This window comes from Rattus norvegicus, chromosome 4, assembly GCF_021556685.1.
Source record: "Rattus norvegicus strain SHRSP/BbbUtx chromosome 4, alternate assembly SHRSP_T2T, whole genome shotgun sequence".
In the NCBI taxonomy this organism is placed as follows: domain Eukaryota; kingdom Metazoa; phylum Chordata; class Mammalia; order Rodentia; family Muridae; genus Rattus; species Rattus norvegicus.
Window position 1 is genome coordinate 164,390,397 of NC_141537.1, and position 9,468 is coordinate 164,399,864.

Sequence of the window (9,468 nt, forward strand, 5' to 3'; positions counted from 1 at the left end):
CCCAGGTTAGGGGGCAAGGGAGCCACTAAAGTAGTTCCAGAAAGAGTCTGCAGCAGACTGAGAGGACGTTTGTTTTACCGAAAGAATTCAGAACAGGCTTTGGCTATGTTTACCCTAGGATGATATCAGGAGAAAGTCTTGGCAAGGGCTTTTCAGCCTACTCCAACTGGAGGCTGTGGCCAAGGTCAGGATCAATGTTTTATTTTCCATGGGTCTCTAACCCAATGAGGCAGCTTGGTGAAGGGCTGGGGACTGCTACTGGAGTCCTGGAATTCAGAGCCACAGGGAGGGCTGTAGTTCTACTAAAGATCAGTACTCCAGTGTTAGCAATCTCTTTATTGGATGTGAAGGCAGGAAGCCCAGCTCAACTGAGACTGCTGACTCAGGAATGGCAACAGAAAGAGTCCTTAAACCCCCAGGTGAGCCAGTTATCTCTGACTATAGCTTACTCTCTGATACCCGAGGCTTCAATTGGATCGCAACCCCCACCCCCCTGGGCAATCCTCCCTGTCCAACACTCTAGAGGCTCAGATGCTATTTTCTCCTGGTTTCTTGGCTCAAGTTCACCGGGTGTGTCTGACAGTCTGGAAGAAACTTCCCCCCTAAAGCTGGCTTTTCCTCTGTGCTTACTAAGGTGATGCCGGGAGCGGATGTGCCATACAATTCTTTTGTCAACCACTTGGCGGAGACAGCTTATTTGGTGTCCAAGAGCCTGAAAATCCCTTTATTAAACAGCTATTTTTTGAAAATGCCAACACCTCTAGGGGATTATTCCTTCCAGACACTGGGCTCCCTAGGCTCCAAACATGCCCAGTGCTCTCCCTGCCAGTCTGACCAGAGCTGCCCTGGTGCTGGATCTCCAGGTTTTGTGTGTGATCCTAGGTGAGGCCAAGACAGTGCAGTCCCTAGGACTCCTGGGTCTGTTGAAATTCCCCCTGATGCAACTTTATTTACAGCCTGTACTCCACCAAGAGGAGCTGCTTGCTCAAAGAGCTGCACTGATTGTCCATTGCCGTTGCACAAGAAAAATTGGAAGCTCTACCACCAACTCCAGGACAGCTGAGATATGTATTCTTCCACAATGTGATACCTTTTGTAGGGTTTAGCTTTTTGGATAATGCAATTATGATTGTTTCAGGAACTCAGATTGAATTGTCTATTGTAATTATTTTGGGAATTTCAACAATGGCAGTCAACATGTTATCTTTTCCATGTATTAACATATTAATTAACTTTCAGTTATTTATACTGTACTGCACTGACTTGGGGTTTGCTTATTTGTCCCCACCAGCGGGGACCCAGTTATTCAGGGTCCCAAAGGGGTGCTACCCTTGGGCCTAAATGGGGGGCGAGAGAAGAAGGAGACCAAGCAAGATTCTGTTGTCAAGGTCTCGTTTATTGGGATGAATGTTACAGCTTTTAAGGCTTTCAGGTAGGGGGAGTGACCTTTGTGAAATATGAAGGAGGGGGAGATGAGGATATAGGCAGTGATAGTTGGAGGCAAAGAAGTCAGGCAATGAGGTCAGGTGGTGGAGACACTGGGTGTTGACTGAAGAGATAACTGGTATCTGCTAAGGGAGCTGAGGCATCCCTTGAATGTTATCTTCCAGTGCCGTAAATTCATGGGAGAGGCTTTGTCCAACAATCTTAAGACTTATGGCAGTCATCTTAGGGGTGAGTATCTGTGGCCAAACATCCCAGAGTCACCTAGCCACTTTGAGCCAAGCAGTTAAAAAAGCGGCTAGGCCCAAATCCAATATGGCTCCGTGCACTTATTTCTTACATAACATGCACAGGATACCTATTTATGTCTTTATTTTTTTTCCCAATGGTTATAATTCAATGCTGAGGTTTCTCCAAATTATTTAAGATGTTTAATATCAGTTAAAATTGTAATTTTCTGCCTGGTGGCATCCCTTCTGTGATATTTCACGGTAAACATTTACAATCATATAAATTCATTCAATTTTTAAAGTTCCACATCTATCCAAAATGGAGCAGTGTTTTCAGTATATCTGACTATTTTAATTTTGACCCATACTGTCTTTAAGAGTCAGAGGTTAATCAGAAAGAACAATTGTCTGGTCCACGTTTTACATAAACCAAGCATGCTAACAAGTGTACTTGTTTCTGATTGGGTTTTTACGTTTAATTTCCCAACTTTGAGCAATCACAGTGAATTCTGGTTTGTGAGAGAAAGGCTATTCTTGGAGACTTTCTGTGTCTTAGAATATGGTCAAAGAAAGCATGAAAAAGGTGAGAGAGGGCCTAGAAAAAAGACACACACACACACACACACACACACACACACACACACACAGAGAGAGAGAGAGAGAGAGAGAGAGAGAGAGAGAGAGAGAGAGAGAGAGAGAGAGAGGCGAAAGCTGGTGTCAAAATAGGTTTTCCATCTCTCCTTGGCTGACTGCCCTTCTTCCCTCTTTGTTGGGGCCCTTGGTTGGCCTCCTTTTGCTCATATCTTTTGGCTCTTGGGTCTTTAATAGCTTAACTAGCTTATTAAACAACAAATAGATACTTTAGCAGTGAAACCTATTCAAGTACATTATATAGATTGGCTTCAGAGGATTTAGGTGAAGAAGGTTCAGCCTCAAGTCCCATCTCCAACCAACCCTGATTTGGGCGATATTGCCCTTGGACTGCCTAACATTGGCCCTACTTGCAAAGATAGCCTCCTTCACCTTTCAGTCTGTCTGTCCCCTGCCGGGTATTGGCAACTTTTGAGAAACCCCCCTATTCACCTAAGACAGGAGTCCTTAAGTCTGATTGGGTATCCAGTGACGGGTAAGATTGTGTGCTCCTTGATCAATCCGAAGACAGGCTCTACCCCAAAAGGATAAAAGGGAATTCGTTCCCCACTGAGCTACCTGCCACCTTGGAGTGCTAAAATCAGGGGCCTTTCATCCTTTATTACAGGGAAGGGGGAGATGTGGGGAGCTGACTTGCCTGAGACCCCAACATTGATCTAATTAGGACAGACAAATAACATATGAAGGTTTATCTAAAGACAAACTCAGTGGAAAAAACCCAGTGTTCTAGCTAAGCTCACAGAAGTGCTGATACAAATATGGTGGCCAGCGTTGCTTAGTAATAAGCTTGCCAAGTGGAGGCTTGTGACCTCCAAGCTTGTTGGGAGCTAGCTTCTTACAGACCAAGGGCTTGTTATCTTTGCAAAGAGATAGCTTCCTACAGACCTAGGGCTTGTGGCTTTTAGGAGCCACCTTCTTACAAGACCTAGGCCAACATCCTGCAGGTGTGAGCCAACTACCTTATTGGCTAGTACATCAAGGTCTCCCAGCCCCCTGAAGATTTCCTCCTCCTCCAGCCTTGCTATAGTATATAACCAGAACTTGCAAGAATTAAAATTGTCACCTTGATCATACTCTTGTCATCCTTCTTCGTGTCTCTTGTCCCCCATTCTCTTCCAGGTACCCTCTTGACCCTTGTTGACTGTCCTGCAGGATGGGATATTACATGACCACAAGGTATTGCAAGAGATTTTATGTCTGGCCTGGCTGGCCTTACTGAATGAAAACATGTCTTTTCTATGTCTTGGGGCTTGAGCCAGAAGTAATAACACTAGAAAGTGGTACAAACTAATATGCTCCGCATATATCTCATCTGCCTTCCTCATGTTTTAGCCTCAGGTTTTCTCTCTCTCTCTCTCTCTCTCTCTCTCTCAGCAGTACATAATCCACAACAAAAACAACAAATCAATAACTGATCCTTTTGTGCCAGCTCCTCCAGGCTGTCAAATAGAGCTGCATAGGCATCTAGTACCATGCAGGAGGATTGAATAAAAACATTGACTTCCAAATGTTCACAGCTCTCCATGGCTATCTTTTTCTTCCTCACTAAAATGAGACAGGGCAAAGAAATATCATAAAGAAACATTTCCATGTCATGCACAGCCATCCAAACCTTAGTTGTGAGGTGTGTGCTTATAATATAGCTATCATAACTGATCACTAGGAGATTCTTCCTAGCATGAGGGTCCCCAGTACAGAGCCTTTCTGTGGGGCTCTAAGGAATGTATTTTCTTTTCTTCTTTGTGTTTTGTGCTTTGAGACAGAATATAGCTATGCCCTCCTGCCTGGCCCAAATCTCACTACATGGACTGACCTTGCCTGGAGCTTGTATAATCCTCCTGGTTGTGCTTCCTGAGTGCTGGGATTATATTTTGTGAGGAACTCATTTCTAAGCTGTCTGCTCCTTCGGACTGTCCCTGATTTCAGGAATCCTACAGCTTCTTTTCATATAATCTTCCTTCATACCCATCCTTTTCCTTGAAAGAAGAAAGAACTCCTTGTATGGATTTTACTATATGGAGATGTCAACATGCAAAACGTGGCATGCTTAAAATAATTTTTGATACCAAAATTTTAATCATGGGAACCCTATCATTCTTCACACACACACTTATATGTAGGTTTATAACTGAGTCTCTTTGTAGGGATATTGGGGTCCTGTGTTTGCTCTACCACAGCGCTCAGGAACTCAGGGAAGCAGGATGCAGGAAGTTGACCATGCTTACCCCACTCTGCTGTCACCACTGCCTGGCACTGCTCCAGGGGTGTGAAAACACAGTCTGGGAGCAGGACACAGCTAGAGTTGGCTCAGGGGTCCCCAGGACTGCAAGGAATATGGGGCCATCAGGTTCTCAGACTCTTGGGCATTCAGGTGTCTCTGGGATGCTGCAGAAGAGCTGAGAATGGAGTGGGGGCCCATGGAGCTAGATCTAACACCGAGGCCCAGTGGGAAAAGGGGGTGCTCCGGTTGGTCCCACAGGGATAGTCCTTTGCTTTACTGTGGTAGGCTGCTGGCTTGGTGGTAGAGGTGGCTGGGAGTGCTGGCAGTGCTGGGAGGTTTTCTTCGGGAGATTAGATGGCTATATCTGTCATGTGACTGAGCTTTACCAGTCCTGGGCATATATGATGAGAACTCCACATCCTACCACATAGATACTTGCACATCCATGTTAATTGCTCCCCAATCTACAATAACAAGAGAAGGGACCTGACCCAGAGACTCACCAACTGAAAGATAATGTAAGTGTGTTACAGGTACAAAACAAAGTATAATTGAAATTTGGAGAAGAGTGGGGGAACCTAGAAAGTATAATATTAAATAATGTAAATAAATATTAAAGTAACTCAAACTCAGAAGAATGAAACTTATTGTACCCCTCACATGCAGTCCTAACCTATAGTGTATAGTGTATACAGTTGGGAGCATGGGCATGGTATGCCATGTAGTGAAAGAACATGGAATGGTGACATATGGTTATGATGAAGGACAAGATGTAGGCAAAGGACCCAGAAGTTGTGAAAGATGTTATAAAGAGAATTGTCTTTCTAGTTTCACAGCTGCCATATTTTGTTGTTGTTGTTGTTGAGGACAAGTGCATAAAAATGGACTGAGAGTGAAAGTCTAAAATTGTAACCAAAGCTCTCTGGCTTCAGACTGTCTGTTCAACTGTGTGGAAGCTACTAAGATGCCGAGGATTGGTGCTTGGCAGTGTCTGAGTGGCTATGTTGATGGAGCTGTGGAGCATGCTCATCTATGAGTAGTTTTTAATAACGTATTATGTGTGCATGCAAGTGTGCAAGCATGTGTATATGTTGGTGTAGGTATGTGTGTGTGTGTGTGTGTGTGTAAGAAGCTTTGAATGCAGCAATGTTTCAGAAGACAGCTTAGAAAAATAACACATATTTTTCTTCCCTACTTTTTCCTTCCTATAACATATCAGAATAAATGTCCTGCTCTTTCAAATGTCTACCCAATTTCAAGAAAAAAGTGATCTTTGAAGCAAAATACTAAATGCTGACAATGATTCCCCAAATGTTTTTAGTGGGACTGCATTATAGTTGTTCCCAGTTCTCATATCCAGTATCACGAGGCTTCAGTGAAAAGGACAAATGCAGCGGGAAGGGAGGGTGATGTCACTTCTTTTTATCTGACTCTTTTTAGTTCTGTATAATAGTTTAGGCTACACTAAAACTTGTTGGCAAGTTGTTTGTCATGTTTAGACTTGTGTATTTGTTATTGGTGCAGCTAAAGTTGATTTCATAAAACAATATCATGTCTTGGTGGTGCGTACCTTCAATCCTAGCACTTGGGAAGCAGAGCCAGACCCATCTCCAAGTTCAAGGTCAGCTTTATCAAAATAGTGAGTTTCAGGACAGCCAGGGCTACACAGGGAAACTGTGTTTCCAAACACACACACACACACACACACACACACACACACACACACACACACACCCAAACACACACACACACACCCAAACACACACACACACACATGCACATACACACACACACACACACACACACAGAGATCATACATGTACATATGTATGCACATATGTACACCATGGGACCCATGGGACATTTCCTCTAGCTGTGGTAGAAAAGTTGTACAAGATTTTATCACCTTATTCAGAAGAGTCTACAACCAAGAGCTTAGGAATCACATATTTGGAGCTTTCTATTCATTATTTTCAGACCATGATTGGAGATATTAGCTGAAACTGTGGGTCATGGTGTGGGTGTGTCTGTATCTTCCCAATTATATCAATCTCCACTGCCCTTACTTTCCTCTATATGCAGCATTCTCCTTGAGATTCTCTCTCTTTGTTCTTTGCCTTGGATAGTTCCCCCAAGTGGACCTCTGTTCTAGAGCTTGTGGATATCATCTTCCCAGAGACGCCAAGCCTGACTTCCTATGCACACCACATCCTGTGTGTTCCTTCACTGCATCTTCCTGCTGGAACCTAAGTTCCCAGAGAATAGGAACTGCCTATGTGTTTTCTCTGGAGCCCTTCCCATAATGCCTAGCTCACAGTGCTCAGTGAGTATAACTGACAATGTGAATATGAACAGAGTGCAGCGGGATATGGAGAGTAAATCACTTACCTGACAAAGCGACATAAAGAACAGTTACAGCTACAATGAGGACCATGATCACTACAGAGCAGAGATGATGGGAAACTGTGGTCAAGGCGTAAAGTGAATAAATACGTTTAAAAAAATATAAAAAAAAAGGATCTCTTTTGAAACTCTGGCCTTCAAAACTGTAATAGAGATTCATGTTTTTGTTGCTGTTTAAGCCTCTTTGTCTATTCTTAAGATTTATTTATTTTTCATTCATGTGTACGAATGCTTGCCTGCCTGCATGTATATATATGTATCATGTGCGTACCTGGTGCCCACAGTGGTAAGAACAGGATATTGTGTCTCCTGGAACTCATGGATCATTGCTAGCCATACAGGGTCTTGGGAGCCATACCTGGATGCCCTGCAAGAACAGTCAGGCCTCTAAGCTGCTGAGTGATCTCTCCATCCCTCAGCAGAATTTTCTTTACTTACATTTTAAATGTTATTCCTCTACCCGGTTTCCTGTCCATAAGCCCCCATTCCTTCCCCTCTCCCTCCCCCATACGGGTTTTTCCCCATACTTCCCCCCGGTATTGCCCCAACACACACTTATTCCCTTGCACTGGGGGTCCAACCTTGGCAGGACCAAGGGCTTCCCCTTCCACTGGTGCTCCAACAAGGTTATTCTCTGCTACCTATGAGGTTGGAGCCCAGGGTTAGTCCATGTATAGTCTTTGGGTAGTGGTTAAGTCCCTGGAAGCTCTGGTTGGTTGGCATTGTTGTTTTTATGGGGTTGTTTTAAAGAACAGCACTAACATACAACTATGTTTGTTTTGCTGCTGTGGTTTCTGTTTTGGAGGCAGTGTCTGTATGATGCCCTGGCTGGCCTAGAGCTCTCTATGCAGACTAGGCTGGCCTATAACTCACAGAGATCTCCCTGCTTCTGCCTCTCAGGAACTGAGGGAAAGGCTTATTATAATAGAATATGACTTTGTATATCATCTGAAAGTTAGCAATAACTACATCTAAACAATATCGACCAAAGGGAACACTGTGGCCAACTGGGTCCCTGCTGCTATCCTTCATGGCAGACATGTCCTTTTCACTAGGCAGGAAAATAGCAAAATTAAAATTTCATTTCCTTTAGGTAGTGGTGAATTGTGACTGTGAAAAGTTGTTCTGAACAGCTGTCACCTATAGGTGGCAGTAGTGTCACTCAGAGGTTACAGTCTACTGAAGACCATGACTGCTTTTTCATTTTCATCTCCATGATGCAAGAGTGGTAGAACAAACGGCATATTTCCTGGTTGGTAAAGTATCCTCAAGAACAAGCTGACCAGTAGTATTGTCATTCCTAGTCACATTTTGGATATGAAGAAACACTTTGACTGGGACTACTAAGCTTATCATGGTTCAGGCTTATATATAATAGGGTAATCTGAACTTTTTTGATATGTGATTTAGAACAAGTTTTTTGTATGAATATTAAACAAACATTGGGCAACAAGATTTAGTGTAACAAACTATTAACTAGTTCTATGTCGGGAGCCATATTGGATTTGGGCCTGGACGCTTTGTGACTGTATGGCTCAAAGTGGCTACGTGACTCTTGGCTACATGGCCACGGATGTTCAATCTTGAAATGACTGCCATAAGTCTAGAGAGTGTTGGACAAAAGCCTCTCCCATGAATTTACGGCACAGAAAGATAACTTTCACAGGATGTTTCAGTCTGAGCAAACACCAGACATCTCCGGCGTCTCCATTGCATGACCTCTTCACCTTCTGCTCTCGCTGCTGGAATGCCCTCCTCCCTCCATCCTTTGTGTTTCACAAAGGACACTCCCCCTACCTGAAAGCCTTAAAAGCTGTAATGTTCACCCCAATAAACGAGACCTTGACAACAGAACTTTTGCTTGGTCTCCTTCTTCTCTTCACCCCCATTTGGCCTACAGGTAGAAAGCCTCTTCGGGACCCTGAATAACTGGACCTGCTGGACGGGTCAGTTCTATTATTAGTTATTAGTTACTAATATTATAGAATACTAGACAGTTTTGGGGTGTCAGTTCTTTTTTTCTGAAACTTTTTTATCTTGTTATTCTTTTTCAGAGACCAGAGAAGGGAGTTTTTATTATATTAAACCCAATGTATTTTTGGTGCATAGATAAAGCTTTTGATATTGTAACAAAAAACAAAACAAAACAACTTTACTAAGCCAAATTCTCATTCAGAAATTTATTTTTTAACCTTTCTAGTAGATTTAAATTTATAGGCTTCATGTTTGTGTTTGTTATCCATTTTGATTCAATTGGATGTGGTCTGAGCTTATCACCTTGGGGTGCTTCACCGTGGGAAGCAACTGCCTTAGCATCATATACAGAAAAGATGTCACAGTTTCTCTACTTAAGAACTGTCCACTTTGGCAACTCTACAATGCACATGCATACACAACTAATAACATGTACACACATTATACATACATACTCATCTAAAAAATGATCCAAAAATTGAACAAAAATGGCACATGCATAGTAAATACATACGTTAAATATGCTCACTGTTACCAGGCATAGGG

The 9,468-nt window shown here is 43.0% G+C and overlaps 1 long non-coding RNA gene across 1 annotated transcript; it reads left to right on the plus strand.

The window, feature by feature from the left end:
- The first annotated feature begins 201 nt into the window (after positions 1 to 201).
- LOC120102406 (uncharacterized) lies at positions 202 to 8,802 on the plus strand. Its single transcript, XR_015687048.1, has 4 exons — positions 202 to 419; positions 957 to 1,674; positions 3,444 to 3,500; positions 6,672 to 8,802. It is a non-coding gene; the product is annotated as an uncharacterized LOC120102406 (long non-coding RNA).
- The last annotated feature ends 666 nt before the right edge of the window (positions 8,803 to 9,468 follow it).